The 26,645-nt window shown below is 34.3% G+C and overlaps 1 protein-coding gene across 1 annotated transcript in view; it reads right to left on the bottom strand.

Annotated features, from left to right (window-relative positions):
- The window catches only part of Thor (eukaryotic translation initiation factor 4E binding protein thor), a 37,433-nt gene that overhangs the window by 4,082 nt on the left and 6,706 nt on the right, over positions 1-26,645 (bottom strand). The gene's annotated exons all lie outside the window — the stretch shown is intronic.

Here is a 26,645-nt window from a genome sequence, read left to right as displayed (position 1 = left end):
ATTGGATTCCTCGGATCAGAGATCCCGAGTTCGAGTCTCTTTACGTATAGGGGCTCATAAATGTCCAATGATAATTAATGTCGTTAGACATTTTTACTTAGCTTTTTTCCGGCTTGTTTAGTAATTATGTTTACCTTAAATTATTTAAGGCTATGTTTGACTTTTTGCCGTAGAAACCTTATAAAATTATGGAAAATTTCTGGCATGAAACTGGGGGCGAAGTTGGAATAAAGCAAAGAAGGTATCTTTATCCGAGACAGTGACAAGAAGCGGAACGGAGATGATCAATATCACTTTTCAACAGTTTTGTCAATCTATTTCATTGATGCGATTGACAATAAATTATTGCTAAATGATCGTTTACAATTTGAAGCAATTGACATTTGCGACTTTCCATTGACAGGACAATGATGGGTATTTTGATTGATCAATGTGCGATTGGCAATCGTTTATTCAATTGCTCTATCGTTTTAGTTTTACTTTTAATTACATTATATTGCGATCTTCCAGATTTATGGAACGTAAAATCTAAATATTATCTTCTTACGGCCATTGTACATCAATGCGTATAGCATACTTCTGAGGTACCTACTCTTTCCACAGACATCTAAAAGCAGGGGTATAACTCCCGCATAACCTTGTAACCCTGATGGGAGGAGTTATTCCCAACCCAAATTCTTATAGACAAAGCTGTTGTGGCTGAAAGCTCAGATCTCATTGGCTTAGAGCAAAAATTGTAGTTTGATCTCTCGCTCTCTACCATAGCGACTTGTATAACAGAAAGAGAAGCTAAGCATGAGTTATGCTCCGATAAAAATTAACGGTAATTTCCAAGACGCTATTCCGTAAGTTGAAAAGTCAGTTGAAGATTTTAGCGTAAATATTTTGAATTTTCTTTCACCCATCTAAAAATATTGTTACGTGCTAGAATTCTTCAAGGTGATAAATTAATGCCGTGTTGTGTTAAAGTGTGTTATCGGGTCTATCTCCACCAATTGAAAGAAGGACCCGAACCCGTTAAATACAGGTACTAACCTCTCGTTCTTTGATACAATGTTCGTTCCTGATTCCTGAATGTACTTCATTGGCTAATAATTTAATTAATTTTCCTTTTCAGACGAATCCGTTTTCCGATGCGATACTATACCACGTATTAGGATGCTAAAACTGCTAAACCAAGCCACGATTACATCAAACAAGGTCATTTAAACCTCTCCAGAATTGCATCATGTAAGTACCTTATTCAGATTTAACAGCATTTTCAATAATGTTTGTTGACGACAAAGCTGTGGAAATTATATGAAACCCTTGCAGGAGAATTTGAATAACTTCTAGTGCTGTGGCAGTAATAATTAACACTTAAATTTGTTACCCTTTAACTAATATTTATAAGATGTAAGTCACCTACAGTACGCTTCAACAGTGTGGAATCCTCGTCATTTGAAGGAATATTCTGAAGGTATACACCTAATTTATATTGCAGTGAAACTCGCTCAAGAAGTTTTGTTTTCGCTCCCTACAAATTCTGCAGAAACTGCATAAAACGCGATTTTTTCCCATACCTACAAGAAAGTTCACAAGTTCAACAGTGAATTAATCCATCACCATTAATGTCCCCTTTTTCTTAAAATATTTTTAATTAATTTTAATCCATGAAATTTATTAAATATGTGTACAATACTAGAATAGAATCATTGGTCTCAAATCTTGTCTTTTTCTAGGTAAGACGAAGGGCATTTTGAGCTGCATTGGTCCGACGGCAGCCCTTTCTCCCAGGAAACAGAAGACGCACTTGGAGATTTTGGGGACCAGACGGCAGCTGCGATATGTATAACATTTGTATATATATAACAGACTTCTCTGTAGGCCTTTTTAAGGTATACAATTCCGTAGTACATTATTTTGGTATTCTCAGAAGGTCTCGCCAGCGTTAGCAATGTAAGCGGCCATAAATAATCTTTATATCGACTTTTCTCTGCTTTTTATCAATATATGTCAATGCATGTGTTATTTATCTAAACCTTCCGGAAGAAATTCTCTAAATGATGCTGAAAACCTTATCGAAACCAGTCGCATAGTTAAGAAGAACTAAGCGCACAAACAGACAGACGCGAATGTCACTTTATTTTATACTATTTATAGAAAATGGATTCCACCACGAATTGTCAGTATCTAAAATAGAAATATTAATTACATGTTCTTAACTTCTATTTCATAATATCTTTTGTTGTTTTATGTTGTTTTGTTATTTCTTATATTATGGTTTATGTATTATGATTTAAATTATACCATGTAAAAGTCAAAAGGCGTTACTATTACTTGACATAATGAATATCTTTCAACACGTTGAATATGTATTTTGTGTATATATTCTTGTATTTTTGTGCAAGGTCAAATTAAATCCTATAAAGTTGTTGCAGTAAGACAGAAATCCTGGGTTCGATTCCTAGTTGAGACCGTTCCTTTTTGAAGTGAAACTTCTTTAGGCGCGTAATGGATTTTCGTGGACGGAGTAAAACCGAGTCAGGATCGACACGAAAATGCGGGTACCCCCACCACCGCTCACCGTTCACCGTTCACTGTTTTCAGTAAAAGCAACAAATCATTAGCATGCGCATAAAAGTTTTTATGTGTTTTATTTAAGTACTTTTTTACTCGGTAGTATAATTTTGTTTGGCGCATGCCTTAGCTGTGGTACAGACGTGGACAGGGCTTTCCTGTACCGTCCGTCCGCCGTTCAGTCTGGTTTACTCGTCCGTCGAGAGCGCTCGCGTCGCGCGCTTTGCCGTTCCATTCGTATTCCAGTATATAAATATTGTTTACTGTCGAGGAAGTTTCACTTCTGTCTTGCGTAGGCTTGACACACCCACTTTTTATTTTTCTGTGTCTTGTTCTGTTTCATTTTTTGTTTAAATAAATTATTATTATCTTCTACTTCAATAATAAATCAATGCTCAATACATCGGTTGTACTGACCCTGTTTTGTATTACTGTCCATTGTCTTTTTGAAAATAAAAAAATATTTTGATGTGTGCATAGCTTTGGGTTTTTTTTAATTTTCCTTTTCCTGCATTCCAATATTTTTATTTGTAAAATATAATTTTTGGGCTAGTGAATGAACGATGTTAGTTGGGTGCAGTTATATTGTCTATGTTTGCACTTTTTTAAATGTCCTTGAGATTTCTTTATGGTCCACGATATATTTACCTGTCTGGACCAAACGACCGTTTTATCTGTGGTCGTCTGTGGTTGAGGGGGTGACAAAATGGCGCCATACAAAAAGCCCGAAGATATCGATATAGAGAGTGGTTTATTTATGTCTAAAAGCAACTCAACACATTGACGATTGACATTGATCGTCTCCGAGGCGCTTGACATATTGCAATATTTATTGTTATCAGCTAATTTGTAGAACTCCATTTTAATTTTAAATTTTTCTTTTATATAGGTAGTAAATAATATTATCATTAAATTTACACAAAACAGTGTATTTATAAACAAGTTCTGCTATGTAATTATTACTACGCGTGACAGCTGTTTCGCCCTCTGATACAAAGTTTGATAATGCCTTCATTATCATTATCAAACTTGAAAACAAAATGAAATACTGGTTGACCCTGAATTGGAAGGAGTCGGAATCCATAATCATCATTTTCGCTTACAGAATAAAATTGTCATATGTTATTTCACCAGGCTCACGAAATTTACATACATTTAAATAACCGTGACGAGAATAATGGCAACACCTATCACACGAGATTTATTACTACGACAAATTAGGTAGGTACATTCAAAAACCTACTGATTACTTTATTTTGTACACGGAGATAAATTTTTTGTAGTTTTTTTCGGGCCGTGAAGCAAGAATCATTTGGAGCAAGTCAAATCGGTCAGCTAAAAATAGGAAACAACTGTTTTGAATTCTTCTAAAAATCTACGTAATGTATTTGCATACCATGCATTTTATTTTAGTAAATATGCATGTCAAAGCTTCCAGAAATCCGAGAACCGAGAATCCGCGAATCCGCGTCTGCATCATCGGGCATCATAGAAATCCGAGAATACTCTCGTCCAGGCCGTCGACCAGTGGTATAGCGCGCCTCTGCATCATCAAGCATCATAGGCGGAGAGTTTTCCAAGCCACCGTAATACTAGTGCAATATATGTATCTATATATTTATTCATATTTTCTTTTTTGTGTTTTTCTATAAAAAATATATAAAAAATGTCAAAAAAATTTTAAGTCACCCGTTATTTTTATATGGAATGTTATTTCTTTATTTTTATATTACTTATGTATTATTTATATTGGTTTTATTATGGCAAACAAACAAAGTATTGCGCTCACCGCTCTGTTCGGCTGAAACAACCAATAATATTTTTTATTTATTATATTTACTATTTTAAATTCTATACAAAAGATTCTTAACCAAGTTGAACAAAATTCCTATTTTCCGTAATAATAATTATTAATAAAATAAATGTTTTCTTATTTGAAATTGATGCGTGCAAATCTAATAAATTTATCCTCAATTCGTGAAAATATTTATTATTTTCAAGCCAAGTATATTGCCTACTGGAAAAATTATGTGACAATGTATTATTTTTATGGAAACCATAAAATTAGGTAGGTACATAGTTAGGTACTGAAAAATAAATTAAAAACTTCAGATTTCTCTATTTTATTGTTGATGTTTTGTCTAAAAAAATTATAATTTTGATTCGCTTTTGGTTTCATAAGAAAAATCTTTATTATAAAATAAATTTTAATTCTTGATGTTTTCGCTTTCGCTAAAAAGTACGATGTGCGTTTGTAAACAATCAATTTAACGCTGTCCTTGAAATTGACAGTTCCAAAGTAAATATTATCAGAACAAGCAGTAGATACAAAGGTCAACAATGATCTAGCACATTATTCGTTTTGCCTCTGAGGCCGCAGAGGTGAAATGTAAAAAGCACCCTGATGCATAACAAGAAACATCAGATAGGTAGGTAGGTGGTACCCAATAATATTACAGATATCGTCACACTACTCCATAAATAAACCACTCCCTAGAGCAGACTAGATCATAAATAAACCACTCACCTGATCGATATCTTCGGGCTTTTTGTATGAAACAAATTGGTCCTAAAAATCCATAAATATGCCAGTAAAATTCTCATTAGTAGCTAAACACCAATGAAAAAATCTAAAAGTTTATTACATAGACTTTTCATTGGTGGATAAAGTTAGGCAATCATATGACGTCAGAATATTTCGGTTCCAATTTTCGATCGGAGTTACCCATGGACCTAAAAAGGCCTTTTAGGTCCATGTTGAGCGTATACGTATGTAACAATACTGCACTTTAAGGCGAAGCTTAATGCTAAATCACTATTTTGATTAATCTTTATAACTAATTGGTGTACATTATGGATACTAAAAAATATGCTTTAGATAAATTGAAGATTTTCCTATCGTTTCGCTTGAGTAGAATACTAATAAAAAATAAATTACTCTATAAAAAATATAAATGTAAACTACTAAAAAAATTTTTTTTCAAAAAATACAGTATTATAGCTAAGATTATCTGTGACAGTTTCACTTAATTAACTTTTTTGCTTTCTTATAAAATTATTGACAAAATATATAAAAACCAGTTTTGTGCTTGAAATATTAAGTTTCTAGACTCCGTTTGTCAAGCGATTTTAATGCATATTACCTACAAGGTATACCGAAAATTTACACATTTTTGTCTTGTAGTTTCCTCTTAATTGTGAGGTATATAAAAATGGAGACGTTGAATTCCTCTCTATTTACACGACGATTTATGAGACAGCGTACCATCTTGTATAATATTATTATAGTCGATGGTAGTAGAAATGTTCAGATTATTAATGAGTACCTTTTACAATATTTTTGATTGAGACGAAAATTAAAGTGTGGGTATTATTTGTCACCATAGGTAAGTGCGACAAATGGGGCAATGATTGCAGCTATTGGTCTGGTCAACGAAGGACACGTTTAGTTAGTAGTTGGGTGGACAAATGTGTCGGGTTCCCATTCAGGTGTCGTAGGTTCAACCATGGGCGTCGGCAGGAGGGCTTGACAAATTGATGAATAAAACAAATTAAAGAAAAATAGACGTTTATAATTGACGCCAAAAATACAAATCTGTTATTTTTATAGTAAACTAGTGGATCCCCAACAATGTCTTTCTTGGGCGCCTCCGACTTATTCTACCATTCACTACTGTATACCACAATGTTACTGTTAAAAAACTACATTACATAGATTTTAATTCGACTCCGTATCTCAATACGGTGCAGAGATATTGTTAAGTATTCCTCGGGCGTCCCCGACTTTTTTTACTATTTAAACATCTCTAAATACTCCTGGCACTAATAACAACAAACTTGGAAATTTACAGCGATATCGGTTGACTACTTTTCGAGTTTTGCGAGCACAAACATAAGCAGGCTGATTTTTTATATAATAAGATTAGAAACCAGTTAGAATTTAACTCAACCATTTGGAATGCAATTTATAATATAAAACCTTGTCCTGCCACAGACCGCCTTCTATAATAATAATAATAAATAGATTACTTGTATAGCGCCGTTTTTGTGCAAAATCACCTCAAGGGCGCTGTACAAACTTATAATACATTTCTACAGTGATCTATGTTATAACTTAACTATTTATGGAGATAATAAACAGTACAATACTTATAGTCTAAGAGGTCACGGTCTTTTTCATAACGATCAGAGGAATGGGTAGTTTTAGTACATATTCAAAGTATGGCATCTCCGCATATGAAAAACGTTGGTCTGCCTGCTCTAAGTGGTTGCAACTATGAGTTATAGAGCTTACAAGAGGCTTTATTGTTTCGAAAAAAAAACGATCAGAGGAATGGGTAGTTTTAGTACATATTCAAAGTATGGCATCTCCGCATATGAAAAACGTTGGTCTGCCTGCTCTAAGTGGTTGCAACTATGAGTTATAGAGCTTACAAGAGGCTTTATTGTTTCGAAAAAAAACGATCAGAGGAATGGGTAGTTTTAGTACATATTCAAAGTATGGCATCTCCGCATATGAAAAACGTTGGTCTGCCTGCTCTAAGTGGTTGCAACTATGAGTTATAGAGCTTACAAGAGGCTTTATTGTTTCGAAAAAAAAACGATCAGAGGAATGGGTAGTTTTAGTACATATTCAAAGTATGGCATCTCCGCATATGAAAAACGTTGGTCTGCCTGCTCTAAGTGGTTGCAACTATGAGTTATAGAGCTTACAAGAGGCTTTATTGTTTCGAAAAAAAAACGATCAGAGGAATGGGTAGTTTTAGTACATATTCAAAGTATGGCGTCTCCGCATATGAAAAAAGTTGGTCTGCCTGCTCTAAGTGGTTGCAACTATGAGTTATAGAGCTTACAAGAGGCTTCATTGTTTCGAAAAAAAAACGATTAGAGGAATGGGTAGTTTTAGTACATATTCAAAGTATGGCGTCTCCGCATATGAAAAAAGTTGGTCTGCCTGCTCTAAGTGGTTGCAACTATGAGTTATAGAGCTTACAAGATTAGGCTACATTGTTGCGAAAAAAAAAACGATCACAGAAATGGGTAGTTTTAGTATATATTCAAAGTATGGCCTCTCCGCAGATGAAACAAGTTGGTCTGGCGGCTCTCAGTGGTTGCATTTCAGAGTTATGATGCGCGCAAGTCATTGCATTGTTGCGAAAAAAACGATAACAGAAATGGTCAGTTTTAGTACCTATTCGAAGTATGGTGTCTCCACAGGTGAAACGAGTTGGTCTGCCTGCTCTCAGTGGTTGTATTTCAAAGAAAAAAAATAACAGTAATCAATAAAATAAAAAAATTAAATCGAACAAATCCAATTTTTATTAATTCAACTTCCATAATCTAAACATCTTTGGGTAAAATCACAGATTAATCATTTTGTAGAATATTACTAAGGCTTAAAGAGTTAAATATTTACTTACTTCTAATATTCTTTTAATATTTTTATGAGCTTTTTCATTAGTCACATCAAAACATCATGGATTTTGGCGATAAAAGTAAAAAATAGCTTTAAAAAAGGGTTATTTATTGTTTTTGTGTTTAATTCGTAGAACTCCATTTAATTTTTTTATAAATTAAATTTAGATTAAATTTGATAATATTATTATTAAGTTCTGCAAGTGTTTTAGTTTTTTATTATTGTGACAGCTGTTTGAAAATGGCCTTGTAAGCCGAAACAGCTGTCACAATAATAAAAAACTAAAACACTTGCAGAACTTAATAATAATATTATCAAATTTAATCTAAATTAAATTTATAAAAAAAAAAAAAAAAAAAAATTAAAAAAGGGGTCTACGGTATCGTATACCGTTTACCTAATTCGAGTTTGAGGGATTTCTTAACGTACTTCGAAAAATGGTGTTCAGAAAACATAAAAAAAGACAACCTAATATTATAGTAGGAGATTTCAATATAAACATGAATAAAAATGCAGACATCTATACAAAAAACTTAAAAACTTAATCATTGAATTCAATGGGATGAAACAACTGGTAAAAGATCCCACTAGAGTAACTCTAACATCAAGTACATTAATTGATCTGGTGATAACAAATGTATTTGAACTACAGGTAAATCTATTAGATGCACCCAGAATCACAGATCACTCCATAATTCAAATTATAGAGCAAAATCGAAATACGAAAAAACATTTTATAAACACCAAAGCTTATCGGAACTATGCAAAATATGACGAAGAAGAACTAAGATTACAACTCAGAGCACAAAATTGGAATGGAATAATGGAATCAGATTTTGATATTAAGGTAGAAACATTCATAAAAAACTTAAAATATTCAATATTCAAGATTTCTTTTTTAACTTGGATAGATTTAACTTAGATTTCGTCATCTTCGGAATCTTCTTCTTCGCTGCTTAGGCACGTAGACGAGGAGTCTGTAATGTGATAAAATAACTGTAAAGTTTGATAGAAAAAATGACGATTTTGATGATATGAAAATTATTATACATATGTATATATAAAAAACAGAAGGAAACGAACTCTTGTATGTATAGCTTAATGAGATTTATGGTTTAGATACGTAATATGCCATTAATAAGAAACAAATACATGCAAACTTTTCGTTTCCTAACGATTTTTACCTATACATCCGCAATCGTATAAAACTTACCACTGACATCACCAGAAATATTGTCATTTTCTGACTCCGTTACAGTAACATCAGATACTTTATCTGGTAGTCGGTTCCCTGCATACCAGATAGGGACATATTTGCCGTGTTCTTCTTTCCACCCATGTTCAATTGGCAATAGATAGCTTGGAGGATTTTTGGTTGAATTTATCCAGATATTTGATACGTATTTAGCTCTAAGTATCTGTTGAACTAGTTCGATTTCAGACGGTGGCAAAAAAGCAGCATCAAAATTCATAAGAGTTTTGTTAAATTTTTCATTCTCTTTATTGGGCTTAAATTTTTTGAGGAAAATCTTATGGCGGGCCTCGTTTACAGATTTACTCTTCACACCATATAACTCACATATGAATTGTTCAATTTTGCATTTGATTTCATTTGTCAATGGAGCATTAGAACTTAGCTCTATTAGAGCCTCTTGATAAACTGTGTTTTTACTTAGGATATTGTAAGGTTTTTGTTTGCCCTTTCTATAAAATGCAGGGGTATAATCACACCCTGTCAAAGCATGAAACGCTGGCAAACTCTTTGCCAATGTAGCACCAATACTGAGATAAATTTTGTTAACATTTACAATACGTCGTTTGGCAAGAGTGCCGGATTCAATAAATATTTCATGCTTTTCGAATTTGTCCAAATTTCCCAGTAAAATGACGATTACATCAGTGTCAGAAGTTTTAATCAAAATATTAGATGGTTCTTGAATACTGTATATGTGGTATATTATTTTTGTATCGGTTTCTTCGTGGTGCCCACACATCAAATTAGGGTTATCGTTTTGCACAACCTTTTTGCCGTCGCTTTGATATTCATACGAATAACAATTATTTTCAAAATTGAGATTAACCGTGCTTCCAGAAATGACTAGACTAGCCTCTTCGGAACTCCAATATTTTATGAAAAAATGCACGAGTTCTTCTTTGAATTGTGTAATTCTTAATTCTTTGACGAAATTTCTTGGTCTGATTTGTTTTGGCGATGTTATTTTATACTGTGTTTTGGGGGTAGCTTTGTGCCCAGCTCTCATTTCACGTTCAAAATCTTTGATTGAGGGTGATAAATAAGAATCAAATATTACATCGATACGGTTTGCTTTGTAGCTCATACATTTTTTCAAAATGTATAGCGACATTTCACCAAATGTTTTCACATGCACTGGTATTAAATGGAGAATATAGAATCCATCTACAATCACAACATCAATTTTTTGTGGCGTATTGGCATTGGCTGTTTTTTCCAATATTTTCATGAGTGCAGCCTTGTTAGTCTTCATCAAGGAACCATCTAAATGACTCATTGAAGGTGACGATGAAGATAATGGATATTCCAAAACTTTTGGCAAATCTAGTTTCTGATTAAGGGAAATTCCTAAAAGACGACCGAAGACGTTTCGTTCTGCTTTTATAACTTGCAGTTTTTGGGCTGCTTTACATGGCTTTTTTGATTTATCTGAACAGAAATTCCTGATTTCATTGCGTTTTATTGGTTTCTCGAAACGGTCGGGATTTTCATTACATTGAGATATAAATTCTTTTCTCTGATTTTCTCCTGTAGCCTCCTATATTGAGCAGAAAGTCTGCGGTTTCATTCGTTACTGAATTCCCAGTGACAATATTGTACAGTTCGTCTTTATCGTCTTGATAATCAAATGGATTGCCATAAGATTCTACAGTTTCTTCACTGCCTTTTTGTTTTTGGAAATGTTGGCTGTCTGCAGATCAGAGGTAACGTCTTGTACCCTGGTAATATTAGTTTCTTCTAAAACATGAGTTATAATGGTGGATCTCAGTGCATGGCTTTTTGCCCAACGCTGTCGGCCTGACAAGGAATTAGTAAAATGGCTAACACCAGACAATCGCTTAGCAGCATCGGCGTTAATGGTTTGTTCTAGTGTTAAATCAACGGGTTGTCTAGAAAACGCTTTGTCAGTGCGCTTGATACCCAAGCCATGACGTTTTAAATGAAGCTCGAGGCCTGGGTGAGTGTCTTGGACTTTTAATATGTCGTCATGGTGCTTTGTGAGCCATCGCGCATAATTTGGATGATTTACTATGAATTTTAGTACATATTTGTAAAGCTCAAAATTGTTTTCTCGTATCGATCGGCTCAAAAGAAAGTAATACTCGATCAGATTTATATATTGCATGTAAAATTGTGCCGTTTTGCCGTGTTCTCCGTTTTGAGTTTTTTCTCGAAAAATTCTGTATTTAGAGATGATTTCTGATAAAAAGAAATTGTCAACATCGACCAAGATGTTACCAGAACTGTCCATTCGTCTATTTTTTATTTCTTGCAGTTCTTCTACCAAATCTGGTGACAATTGTAGATTTTCCTCTTTTAAAAAGAATTTAAAATGGATTAATTGTAAGGCCAGTGAAATAATAGGGTGAAGTCTCTTGCATAGATTGTAATGCGTTTCAGACATGAATCCATTAAGAGACCCATTGGCTAGCAAATCAGCTTCGATTAGCATATCCGTCAAACCACAATCATCTATAAATTTTCCTATAGCTTTGAAATAGGCCAGGATGATATGAAATGTGCCAAGAAAAATAAAAAGATTGTCAAAATTTGGCCGTTCTGTGGATTGTATTTGTAATGCCACTTTTGCAATTGCAAGATCATATGTAACACATATATATTCCTGACCACACTCTTCGGCTATACTTTTTGCTTGTTGCATTGTTGTTTTAACAACGGAAGTGTTAGTGGGAGACATGTTTATTGGGTTCAAATAAGCTATTTTCTGTTTACTGGTTTGATAATTCATAGTGAGGTTATTAAATCCTACCCACATAGGAGTATTCTCGATTTCAGCAGGATGACACAAAACCCATAGTAAATCTCTATTCTTTGCATTTATTTTGACAGATTCAGTTGTTTTACGTAAGTCACTATCAAGTAAAATCATACTGTCACTCATTCTTGGTTTTTTAATGGGATGATCTATATTAATGTCAATCACGTCGAATGCCCTTCTTCTTTTGCCTTTAGATGGTTTCATTGACAAGTCAATAGGTTGATTTCGTATAGAGTACTGTTCTTTATTTTGAAAAATAATTCCTACTGTGTCATGCAATGTATTTTTTCCAGAAGGTGTGTCTACGTAACGGTCAAAATTATCGAAAGCTACTCCAGTATTTAACTGAGGACATGGAATTATCCCAGACGGAATGAATGTTGTTATAGATTCATCGATGGAGGCATAGGTAATTTCAGTTTCTAATTCTTCTAATAAAGTGTAGCTAAGTATCTGACCATATTTGTTCAAAATGTTCACAACTTTTCTGCTGTTAGTTAGACTTTTAATAGCCATTCCCAGAGCTAATTGTTTAGAAGGCTTAACATGTCCATTTGTCACAGCGTAAATTTGATCCTGGCTTATCGATTCAGCTTTCTTTAAGCAAGTCTCAGACAACTTTTTTTTTGTGCGCGAACCGATGCCAAGGAGCTCCAAGTTGAATTTTTTAAGAGCATCGGGTATATTACACTCGCCTTGGAGTAATTCCTGCATTGAACAAGTGGTTGGTAGGGGAGTTTTAGGCAGGGAAAGAATCTCTTTTCTCAATATATTAGCAGCAGACGTGAGAATATCTCTTTTCACTAATTCCTTCTGTTTCGACATCACGAAATCAATTGGCAAACCCGTTCTGAAAACTAACTTACGTCCATTTATTTCTTCTATAGTTAAAACGCTTCGATCAAATGAGGCTCGAATTTTCTGTTCTAATCTCGAACATGTAATATTATTTTCAGTGCTATTTGACTGCAGAGAAGATTCATAATATTCGTGAAGATTGGACATTAAATGAATATTATTGCCATGAATTATGTCGTTTATGAATTCATATAATTTTTGTAAGGCATTTTTATGGCTCTCGCGTATAACGTGCCACACACCGTCTTTTTCATTGGACTGACAGTCGGATATTTTTTCAGTTCTTCTAAAAAAATCTTTCAAACAATTAGTGTGATAAAATAATGGAACACTTGTCTGTGAAATTTTATGTTGTAAATTGACTTCGTTAGATGCTAACGATTTCATCAGTATCTTTTCGCGGGTTTCATTTGATTGCAAACAGTGCATCTTTTCAAATTTTTTATGTGATTGTTTACGCTGGTGATCGCAGAATAAGCATATAGCTTTGCAACTAGACGTACTTGGTGAAGGTGATGACAATGTCTCCGCTTGATTATCTGAAGTCTCGACTGGCAGAAGTGTTAAACTGTTGCTCTCAGGAGTAGATATTATTGTTTTTTTCACTGCGGTAATTTTTTTATAGCACGATAGATGATATACGGCAGTACTGTCACAATCATTTGGTATTTTGATATGAGCATGTTTCAAATTACGGTTAATACGAACTGTTAATATATCACGACACTTTTCTAAACTGTTTTTATTAAAAGGCAGCACTTTTTCGTCCATCTTACATTCACAAAACAGGCATGTAGTATTTATGTTCGACATTATTGTAAAAGTGGGAGTAACGGGTAATAGTATTAAAAAATGCACCAAAACAAGCGAAAGCACACCCTCTCACAACGATTGTACTGCGCACACTGACGCGGGACGCGGGCCGCCGGGCCGGACGCGGGCGGAGGAGGGGGCAATGTGTGTGTCAAGCAGGGTTCCCGATTTGCGGGAATTCCCCAAACTGCGGGGAATTTTTCAGATTTACTTAAAACTGACCATTTCTCTGATCGTTTTTTTTTCGCAACAATGTAGCCTAATTTTGTAAGCTTTATAACTCGAATTTGCAACCACTTAGAGCAGGCAGACCAACTTTTTTCATATGCGGAGACGCCATACTTTGAATATGTACTAAAACTACCCATTTCTGTGATCGTTTTTTTTTTCGCAACAATGTAGCCTAATCTTGTAAGCTCTATAACTCAGAGTTGCAACCACTTAGAGCAGGCAGACCAACTTGTTTCATATGCGGAGACGCCATACTTTGAATATGTACTAAAACTACCCATTCCTGCGATCGTTTTTTTTTCGAAACAATGAAGCCTCTTGTAAGCTCTATAACTCATAGTTGCAACCACTTAGAGCAGACAGACCAACTTTTTTCATATGCGGAGACGCCATACTTTGAATATGTACTAAAACTACCCATTCCTCTGATCGTTTTTTTCGAAACAATTAAGCCTCTTGTAAGCTCTATAACTCATAGTTGAAACCACTTAGAGCAGGCAGACCAACTTTTTTCATATGCGGAGACGCCATACTTTGAATATGCACTAAAACTACCCATTTCTGTGATCGTTTTTTTTTTCCGCAACAATGTAGCCTAATCTTGTAAGCTCTATAACTCATAGTTGCAACCACTTAGAGCAGGCAGACCAACTTTTTTCATATGCGGAGACGCCATACTTTGAATATGTACTAAAACTACCCATTCCTCTGATCGTTTTTTTTTCGAAACAATGAAGCCTCTTGTAAGCTCTATAACTCATAGTTGCAACCACTTAGAGCAGGCAGACCAACTTTTTTCATATGCGGAGACGCCATTCTTTGAATATGCACTAAAACTACCCATTCCTCTGATCGTTTTTTTTTCGAAACAATGAAGCCTCTTGTGAGCTCTATAACTCATAGTTGCAACCACTTAGAGCAGGCAGACCAACTTGTTTCATATGCGGAGACGCCATACTTTGAATATGTACTAAAACTACCCATTCCTGTGATCGTTATGAAAAAGACTGTGACCTCTCAGTCTATTACCTGGTAGGTCACTTGAGATTAACACTTAATTAACATTATCTAATTATTTATTAGCGAAATTTAGATACAGGATTTAGGACATAATTGGAAAATTGAATATAACTGGACTTTCTCTTAGGAATGGTATATTTAATTTAAGGGTAAGACAGCTTAAAAAGGTAAGTTTCTATGTAGGGAAGTTAAAATTTGTGGTTGTATGTATTTGTAATAAAAAGTTGAAAAAAAATTTTTTACAGATTTTTTGGGTCAAAAACTATTCTTTATTTCAAGCTGGAACTAACCATAAGCATTCACAAAATTTCATTGAAATCGATTGGGTGGTTTCGGATATCAGTGACTTTTATAAGATGTGACAGACAAGTTTAGTGCCAGCATAGACATATGAATTTCATAATATGTCTGTGAGTGCCAGCTACAGACGTAACGCGTCGTCTCGATCAGGGTCAACATTTTACGATTTTAATGGTCTTTCATACAGATAAAAGAGAGGTTATCTTTTAATCAGGTTGTATATTATCGAAGTCTGCGGTACTGAGAAAGATTGATGAATTTAAATAAGAATTCTTACCTAAACACGTTTAAAATTATCAATTCAACTAGCGCGCGGTTAGAACGGGTGTTTGCCAAAACATTGAGTTTCGCTTCGTCAAAGGTTGTATTCTAAGAAGAGCTGGAAAAGAAAATATCCCATATACGGTGCCTACTTACAATTAACTTGCCCATATAAGTACCTACCATCGACACACATATCGATAAGTGAACCTTTTTGTAGCCTTAAGATGTCTCCGATACTAAGCAAGTCGCGCGTCCCTCCACGGCCTTATTTCGTGAAGTCAATGTTGGCATACCAAATAATCATAAAAGTTATTAACTTCGCACGTGTCTGGAATAATTGTGATACTAGTATGTACCAGACTTCGGCTTGCATTTCCTCGAGTGTCTACAGGAATTAATTTGGTACTAAATACAATAATGACCAGATTTACATATGTATCTGTGGCAAAAGGAGAGCTAACAGCCTGACGACCTCCGTTGCAGAGCTTCCGCTTCTTGACTCTCTGGACCCAGAGGTCGTGGGTACGATACCCGTCAAAAATATATTTAAAAACTGTGTGGATGGTACCTTAGTTTCATCTCGTTCCAGAGTGTAGGATACTTTCAATACTTACGTGTCGACTAGTGAAATGGATTTAGCTATGATTAGTTACATCCGAATATCCGGATACCTTTCGACCTTCTCTCCTCCCAGTTCTTTACTACTTTCTCCACCCCACAACATTCCTCCAATTGTTACGCAATTCATTATACCACTAGCCCCTAGCATTTGGAATTCTAGTGTGATATCTTTTTTTAATCCGTCTATTATTTAACTATATTTTTTTATTAAGTTATTATCTAATATTAAGCTGTATTTCATCGGTACCTACCTACTCGAAGGTCGTATTCTAAATTACAGACGTTCAACATTTTGTGCCAATTTTTTTGGTACCTATCTATCGTAAACGAGATTTTTAGGTTCGTGCGAAGCTAAGCCGATAATTCCAACATATTTTTTGTTGTGCGTGATATACCGTCGTTTAAAAATCAGGTAAACACTCGCTGCCGATACCGTTTGAATTGACTCTTTGAAAATATTGAGGTTGACCAAACAACAAGCAGATGTGCGGAGTATGAAATTGGACAGATCAAACATAGGAATAAATACTGACTAAAGATTGAAACTGATTAAAATTAACTTTGATTTGACCTATAATTCGTTCTGATTCATAACAGTGGCGAACTACACAGAAGATGGTAAAATATATCTTAAAAACCTGACTTAACCTAACCTAACCTAACATGACCAAACCCAACATAACAGTGCTTAATTTGCATCGATACGCACCGGAACTGGTTTCCGGCATATTGTCATTTGCTCCATTATCAATGATTGCTCCATTATCATTGAAAAATGAGTATTGTTAATTTATTAAGAATCTCTTCAAATTATCAGTTATACGGTAAAAAACGGGATTAACTATTCGTAAATTCCTTATGCCTCGGAACGTGCACCTGAATTTGCCTTGATAATATATAATGATAAAATGCCAAAATATTACGATTTTTATGAACACGTGTTTCAACATCGTGATAATATATTCGTATTTTACTCAAAGTTTAACAGGAAACTTATTCATTCCTTCGTTGGGGGGCGGCAACCCCGTTTTTAACCGGATTAGCAATAATTTGAATTTCTTAATAAATAATTAGCAATATCTACTCATTTTTCTCCGTTTATTTTCAAAGGTTTTTTCAATGTTTAAAAATATTTTTTATTCGAATTATTCGTCAATTCTATGAATAGGTACAATTCAAGGAAGTACATAAGGAGGTCCCCGTATTGTTTACGTCCGTATAGCTTAGGAAAAAAGAAAATACTGCTGGTAGATTACATTCCTGGAAAATACACATTATATTAATAATATTTTTTATTTATTTATTTATCGTTTCTTTACATTGTATCTTTTTTTTAAAGTTAGAATTTTTAACCTCACTAGGTTGTCCCAGGCTTGTGCCTGTGTTGAATGCATCTTGTGAATTTTCCACCCTTGTAGACAGCATTTTGTTATTTTGACGGTCGGGTTTTATTTGACCCATAATGATGTGGGTTTCTCTGGATTATTCGCATGAGTGTCCCCCACTCCGAAGCGAACCATTTGTAATAAAGCAGGACTGGTTTCCGCAAACGAAACAGGGCTTCTTTTTATCTCTCTTATAGAGCGACAAAGAAATAATAAAATAAACTCGGCCGAAGTGGGGCAGAATCATTACGTTCTTTGTTCCTTCAAAATTACTTTTTTAAAACCATAAAACTAATTTTGAAGGAACAATGAATTGAGTGATTCTGCCCCATTTCGGCCGAGTTTATTTAATTATTTTCTTCGAAATAAATCGAACATAAGAAAATATGGAACACATTATACTTTACTTGTCTTTCGCAATTGAATATTTTGAAGTTTTAAAGTTCACGATTTACAGTTTTGAGTTTATTTGTCGAGAACAAAGTTCGCCTGTAGAATTGAGATTTGCAACACAAAGTCCGTGTACCGTAATATACGAGTATTATTTCCTGCAATGTGTACCTGTACTTTAGAATTTAAAATTAAGGTGTTTTCCCATCATTTAATTAATTCCTTCATAAGTACAATAAAAATGTTTGCACATCATTTCATTAATTCCTTCATAAGTACAATAAACATGTTTGCACATCATTTCATTAATTCCTTCATAAGTACAATAAAGACGTTTGCACATCATTTCATCAATTCCTTCATAAGTACAATAAAGACGTTTGCACATCATTTCATCAATTCCTTCATAAGTACAATAAAGATGTTTGCACATCATTTCATTGATTTCTTCATAAGTACAATAAAGACGTTTGCACATCGTTTCATCAATTCCTTCATAAGTACAATAAAGACGTTTGCACATCATTTCATTAATTCCTTCATAAGTACAATAAAGATCTTTGCACATCATTTCATTAATTCCTTTATAAGTACAATAAAAATCTTTGCACATCATTTCATTAATTCCTTCATAAGTACAAAAAAGCATTAGTTTGTTTTGAAAATTATTAATTCTCGGTCAGGGCCGGTGCAGGCGCAATTGAAGCAGTCCGCTTCGGGCGCCGGCGCCGACTTGCCAAGGCTCCAAGCAGCCAAGGCGCAGATAATACCACACGGAGAAAAATGATCTTGTTAAAAAAGCAACATCACGCAAAGTTAAATATCTATTCTATGATATTTATTCTATATTATCGTAGAATAGAAATAATTACGGCATGCTAAAATATAAGTCTTTCCGCCGTCTACATAAAACATTTAATTCGACTGATATTTTATTACGAACTCTTTCAATTTATTCGTTATAGGCCCTCATTCCCATTTTTAACAGGAAAACGAATAATTAGACCAGATTTTTGATAAATGAAGAGTATTTCATATCGGTAAGATTTCTCCGTGCCTAATACAGCGCTAGGCGCCGTTTGTCTTAGTTAATTCTTATTGAGTGCCGACCATAGACATATGAATATTAGTAGACCTGCCCTAAGTGATTAAAAGCGTATTATCCCCACTCCCCATACCGGTTCCATTGGAGCCGGCTGTGCTTGCGTATGGCCTCAAGTGAAATTTGAAAACGTGACGTCATCATTCTTGTGCGAACTATGGTCGAGGCATCATCGGTTCATTTTACGAAATAACACGGCAAAATGTTGACTTGTACTATGAAAACTTGTAAAAATAGATTTGAAAAAGAGAATAAACCCAATTGTCGTATTACATTCCATATATAAGCATTATTTTACTTTATTTTAAGCATATTCACATCGTATAATATAGATCAGTTTTAGAAACATATACTATCACATCGAGAAACGCCTGGACGCGAAACACAAAGCTGGTTGGTTGCTGGGAAGTAAATTATGAACATTTATAAAAGTGTCTTAACTAAATACTTAAACGAAATATTCGACTCTGAAAAGGGAACCGAATTTTTTTGCCGAATTTGGACTTCGCAAATTTGTTCATAACGTGGCGAGTAATTTGCGCTCCCATGTAAAAATGTCTATTCATTCAAAAGCAGATTTTACTTTTAAGAAGTAAATGGTGATATTATAATGCGAGATGCCTATTTACTGTCAGATTGATTTATTGACGAATCACAGTCAGCCTTACTCCCTTCGTTCTTCAACAGTTGATTTTACCCCTCGCCATTATCTTCTCGTCTATTAATTCCTATGTCTGTGGTCCCGACCCTCGGTGCATAGTAAGAATTATGTAGGTACCCTATCTACGAATATTAAAATCAACATGTTATTATTATTGCTAGAATATCATAATTATTTTCCTCTCTGAATGAAAATTTTGCAGATTAGATAAAATCTGACATTTATTAAAATCGATGACTTTTTTAACTAATTAACATACGCGCTAATAATGAAATACATCATTTTTATTTGATGATATTTATATACAAATTAAGACACCTGAGATTAGAGCTGATAAATGTTAACTTCTGATTTCCTGCAATATTATGAGTTAAGGCGATGCACTACGTCGTGTAATATTTTAAATTGAGCCGCTATCGATAAGGTTTAAATTTCCGCTTAACACCATCCGCCTGTTTTGATTTATGCAAGAAAAAAACATTGTCAAAAAGTGCCTTTTATTTTATTTTGTGGATGTTCAGGCATAAATATTTAATTTTTTTTTGATCATTTTATAAATATCTTAATTTTACACATTATACAATAAAATCATAACCGAAAATGGGTTCGTAAGTAGGAGATTTTGAACTTTAAAGCAGTTTTCATAGGCCTTTACATTATTTTTTTCTGGTCTTATCTAAAAAATACTCGATCATTTCAAAGGCCAAGATGTATTAATTAAAGCATCTGAAACATTTCTAGGCGACCAAATTTTCAAACCAAAAACACATGATTTTGCATTACTACATATGGCATCGCCTTAATTCGTTTATTAATGGAACAAGCAATATAATTATAAGTATGTTCCGATAGATATGTCAAAAAATATAGTGAAAGGGTAAGGCGTGACAATATATAAATGATTGACCTTGTTAAGTATTCTATTTTCTTTAGATAAGCGACACATTACGCTATACGCATCATGGTTTGGCCTATTTCAGCACATCGCTCGCAAAACAATACCAATACGAATGTTTGGCGAGCGATATGCTGAAATAGGCCAAGCCACGAGAATATAGCGTGGTCTGTCACAGGCAATATACTTCAGCCTTGGTAAGTAGATACATAATCCGATTAAATTATTATTATTATCTTTGTTTACTGTGCCAAAAATGTAATATGATTCAATTCTTTTTATTAGATTATTGTGTCTATGCACAGAATAAAGAAGAATATCTACTAGAAGTGTCTTCCATTCAAATTTGAATGGAAACAAATGTAGCCACTGGCTTAGTAGGTACCTTTCGGTTCTAGACCATTTAGCACGCGTTCTGTCTCTCTTACACTTTCCTGACATCGTAGTTCTCAATCCCATTTAAATTTCGTAATCATGGTTGAATGGAATAAGACGAGTTTGCAAGAAACAGTCATTTTTCTATGGTTGTAAGTAGCTTTTGCAACAACTTATTGAAAAAATATATTTAGAAAATATTGTAGTTCTGTAAAATTAACCCATATAAGAAAAGTCTTAAATAAAAATTTCGTAAACAAAATCAAGGTAGCCATTACTCAGGTGTTTTAGCCAATTTGAAATCTATGAATCTATTAATGTTTCTTTATAGTGATTTATTTTTGGGGTATTACGCCGTATCGCCGTGTTAGTGGTAGCGAAACACGGCACAATACCCCAAAAATAAATCATTATAATACTTTTGATCGTGAAAATCTCAATTCATATCCGAATGTTTCTTTGTTTGTCCTTATTAATGTCAGGATGTTTAAATAATGGGAGAAAAAGTCGGTTACGCCCGAGGAAGACCTAACGCATTATCTATGCACTGGAATCAGATACGGAGTCGAATTAAAGACGAAAGACGATAAGTTTTTGTACTAATAACAATTTGGATTTTATGATAATACACGAAGTAAAATATATAATAAAATCCCCTCTCAGCTGAAACTGTGTGAATTGTCATCCTTCGGTCCAAGAGTAAAAAAATGGTTGTTGGATCTAGGCAGAACTGATTACGTAGTGATACTAAAAAATGTCATTTGAAATCACGAACGCCTCTATGTATCTTTATGTAACTTTTTTATGTATCTTCGTTTTAGCATAGGTACTTATTTTAGCTAGTCTTAAATCCTGTATTCGTCTAGGATACCTTGAAACTTGTAAATTTGATTGTCCTGAAACGGGAATCAAAATCGACAGTCAAAATCATAAAATGTAATCAATATCATATTATAAAAAAATAAAAAATAAATGGTAAAAAAAAGTCGGGGAGGTCCAAGGAAGACATAAATCAAATAATTATTTGTGGTAAAACGTATGACGTGTATGTGAATCGGAGAAAAAGTCGAGGACAGGAAGATATGGCATGATTAAGTTAAATAAATACTTTAAAAAGTAAACTTTCTCAAGTCTTTACAATAAAACTATTTCCATCAAATACACCCAGTTTTCAGGTGCATTAGAATTCACAACTCAAAAGTTTATTCCAAACCATTAATAACTCCGAGCAACGCTGGGTGCACGTCAGCTAGTTACAAATAAATCTTTATTCCAAACCATTAATAACCCCGAGCAACGCTGGGTGCACGTCAGCTAGTTACAAATAAATCTTTATTCCAAACCATTAATAACCCCGAGCAACGCTGGGTGCACGTCAGCTAGTTACAAATAAAACTTTATTCCAAACCATTAATAACCCCGACGTTCACCTAATAACTAGCTATTAGGTATACAAATATTTTCCTCGATGAATCAAGTTATTTTTGGGAGTATTATTATTATTCAAGTTGATTCTACTTCAGTGCTACACGTGTTGTTTTCGAAGCAACTAGACAACATAATATCATTATCGAATTACTAAACGATTACTCGTCAACGCGACACCTACATTATTTCCTATTCTCTTTCTTTTAAATTCACGATGGCAATAAATGCTTTGTTGAACCAGTTCAAACCAGATAACCGACTCATTTTATAAAACCATTTTACAGCCTATTTCTAACAATTGTTGATTTGCTTCAATTGCTCTACTCCCACTTATGCAGTAAATTTACCGTGAAAAATGTGACTTACATTAAAAAAAAAAAGAAAAATGATTGACCTATAAATACGTTATTAAATTAGCCGTTAATCAGTCAACAGCCAACTGCTTCGATTGATTATCATTTATTATTTTTACAGATATTTATTTTTAACACTTGGGTATCTGTTTCTTTTCCATGATATCCATACAAATAGATTAATATATAAATACCATTTGGTAGAACAAACTAAATTTCCATTAGTGTTCATTTTTGCACTTCATTATCTGCATTTTCATGCAATCATCGTTGTTATTCGTTCTCTGACAGAAACAATAACAAACGCTGTAATTCTGATAAGCCGAACTGTAATCCGAACAAAGTGTCATCATAAACCAGAACAGAACAAAACATTCTGTTCAATGTTTTATCTGCCTCGTGTTGACAGTGAATGGATGGGTATAAATGTATACATAAGTATCTTGTTGACGGAGATAATATTAAATATATTATATATGTGTGTGATGGCTTTATATTATTCACTCAAAAGATAATAATACGCTCCCAATTTACCTTCAGAGAATAAAAGCTAATGAAAATTCTGTGAAATGTGAAAAAAGGAATTTCTTTTGTTTTGTTGTGTACTTTTTTTATTTTTCATATCACTCTTTCAAGACAGAACAAATAAATACTTAATGCGAAACGGAAAAAAAACAATCAGAATGATAATGAGCGATTATATTACTTTGGATGACTATATTTATGTGTAAAAAGTGAAATCGGTAATTATTCGAGATCGCTGGCCACGCTGAAGGTGGGCGACACATTACGCTACATATGGATCATGGCTTGGTCTATTTCTATATGAAATAGGCCTAAGCGTGGCCAGCGATCTCGAATATTTACCGTGAAACGATTCAAAATAGGTGCTTAAAGAGTTAGTGATAGTTGTTAACCTGACAAATATATTAACTTTGTCAGGTTAACAGTTCCTCGAGTGAATCATGGTATGTACAACAACTGAGCAAATCGTAAAATTCATTTATGTCAGCAAAATGAAGTTGACATCACACTTACGTCGAGAGATTGGGACATTAAATGGACATTAGTCATTATGTGACTAATTACCAGGTGATAATAGTACCAAATATTCTAGGGACATCCTAAACAAATCAAATAAATCATAGCTCGTGAAAAATACACTACAAATGTTCACCCAAATTTATTTCATTTCGACTGTGTTTTAGTAAAACACTTCAAGCCACATTTTTTTAGAATGTTACTTTTCAGTGGCTTTACATGGAATAGTCTTCACCCAAATTTATTTCATTTCGACTGTGTTTTAGTTGAACACTTCAAGCCACATTTTTTTAGAATTTTACTTTTCAATTGCTTACATAGAAGCTTCCTTGAGGTGATTTTCTCACGAAAACGGCGCTATACAAATATCCAATCATTATTGTTATTATTAGTCTTCACCCAAATGTTCACCCAAATTCATTTCATTTCGACTATGTTTTAGTTGAGCATTTCAAGCCACATTCTTTTAGAATGTTACTTTTCAGTCGCTTTACATAGAATAGTCTTAAAAAGTACAAAATTATTTGCTGATTGAGGCATTTTTAATGCTAAAAACTAAATGTATACGTATTTTTAATGTTCTTTCGTGAAAACCACAGACGAAATTACTCAACTCTCAAATATCTCATAATTATAAATATATTTTCTAATAACGAGATAATATAATATTGAAAAACAAATAACCAACATCAAACATATTAAATATTTATAATTATAAATATTCGTTTTTATCGTCTCCTGCAAAGTTTTCATTGTGTTGCTTGAAGGGTTTTACCAAACCACAGTCGATACATTAAATACATATTGTGCTTAAATATGCAACGAAGTATCTGGGCCGAAGGCTTGGAATAAACTCCCTCCAGAACTAAGATCCATAACAAGTCCAACTCAGGTCTAAACTAAAAACTTACCTTTTTAAGCTGTCGTACCCTTAAATTAAATATACCATTCCTGAGAGAAAGTTCAGTTATATTCAATTTTCCAATTATGTCCTAAATCTTGTATCTAAATTTCGCTAATAAACAATTAGATAATGTTAATTAAGTGTTGATCTCAAGTGACCTACCAGGTTATTGTACTGTATATTATCTCCATAAATAGTTAAGTAATAACATAGATCACTGTAGAAATGTGTTATATGTTTGTACACCGCCCTTGAGGTGATTTTGCACAAAAACGGCGCTGTACAAGTCATCCAATTATTATTATTATTAATAATAATAATAATACTTGGATGACTTGTATAGCGCCGTTTTTGTGCAAAAACACCTCAAGGGCGCTAACAAATTATACGTAACAGATTATTGTTTACTTCCAGCACAGCTGCACCTCGTACAAGTTGCTTCTTGTACAAGCTTTAAAGTCAAGTTGGTGGAATACACTAACTAAATAAATAAATATTTATAATTTATTATTCATACTATCCATGTTGTAACTGTTATTATGGTTACCCTATGCTTGTGTCTGATAAGCCAGCACAGGTACCTTGTACTTTAGTTAACAGATGAATATTATTGTTGCCAACTTACTTACTAATGTTTCTTTTGTTGACATTTTTGTTTTTATTTTTCGTACATTTGTTACTAAAATTTTGTTTATTTTTGTCTACAGGTCTCGAAACGACCGTGTCATAAACTTTTCTTTTTGGGTTTAAATTTAATTTTATTATTATATTAAGTTTACATATATGTATTTTTTAAATGATGTAATTGTAAAGCTGCTCATCTTGATACAGGAATGCCCTAGTGAGATGTTCAGAGTATGTTTTTATGTTAAAAACTGTTTTTTGAATAAATAAATAAATAAGGTTAAAGCCAACACTCTTAGTTTCTAAAAATAGCTTTTGTACAATGAAAAAGTTGAAACATCTCATCCAGACGTTAAAAGCCGTACCCTAATTAAGATTAATCACACTGTCTCCGACGCTGTTTTTATTGCACATCAACGATCTCGTTGAATGTGCATCAATTCACTGTTACGCTGATGACAGCACCGTTCACGAGGGTTATCTTTTTGACAGGCCCCCTTCCACCTATGATGTCCGAACAGCTCGGGAAATTTTGAAGCAAAAAATTGACCACCACCTCGAGATGGTTCGTGCCTGGGGTAAGGCCAACTTGGTCAGTTTCAACGTCTCAAAAACCCAAGCGTGTCTGATTTCGACAAAGACGGGGATCAATGACTGTCTGGTGCAATTTGATGGGAGCACTCTCCCCAATAAAGACTCCATTGAAATGCTTGGAGTTACTATATCAGACCGGCTCAAGTATCGGGGATCCATAGAAGCCCGAGTAAATCAGGCCTCCAAAAAGTTGGGCGTCTTGTACAGGGCTAGGAGATTCTTCAACAGTGACCAGCTGCTGACCCTGTACAAGTCTCAAGTCCGCCCAACTTTTGAATTTGGGAGCCACCTTTGGGCTGGTGCCCCAAAATACTTAATAAACCTGCTTGAATCTGTGCAAAGGAGAGCGATCCGTCTGATTGACAATCCGTTGTTAACAGACGACCGATTGCCTTCTCTAATGCATAGACGCAATGTAGGCATGCTGTGTCTGTTCTACAGGTATTTCAATGGATCCTGCTCCAAGGAGCTAGCAGCATTGATTCCTGATGCACCGAACTGAACTGACGGACACGAACTGAACACCCGTTCACGGTTGACGTTGGCTTCATGAGAACGGGCCGTTTTTACGACTCGTTTTTGTGTAAGTCGGCTCGTATGTGGAACGAGCTACCGGCATCTGTTTTTCCTCCCTCCTATAATCCGAGCCTCTTCAAGGCCCGCATTAACAAATCCCTTCCTACAGCCCCTACCTTATTCCGCCTCACAACGCCGCCCAACCGGGTGGTTACATAGTTCCCCTGTCTGTACACTGCACAGGAAAGGACACTCTTGTGA

This window comes from Hesperophylax consimilis, chromosome 1 (genome assembly GCF_061612785.1).
Source record: "Hesperophylax consimilis isolate HC1 chromosome 1, BYU_Hcon_1.0, whole genome shotgun sequence".
NCBI lineage: Eukaryota > Metazoa > Arthropoda > Insecta > Trichoptera > Limnephilidae > Hesperophylax > Hesperophylax consimilis.
This window is presented reverse-complemented; position numbering and strand designations above follow the sequence as displayed.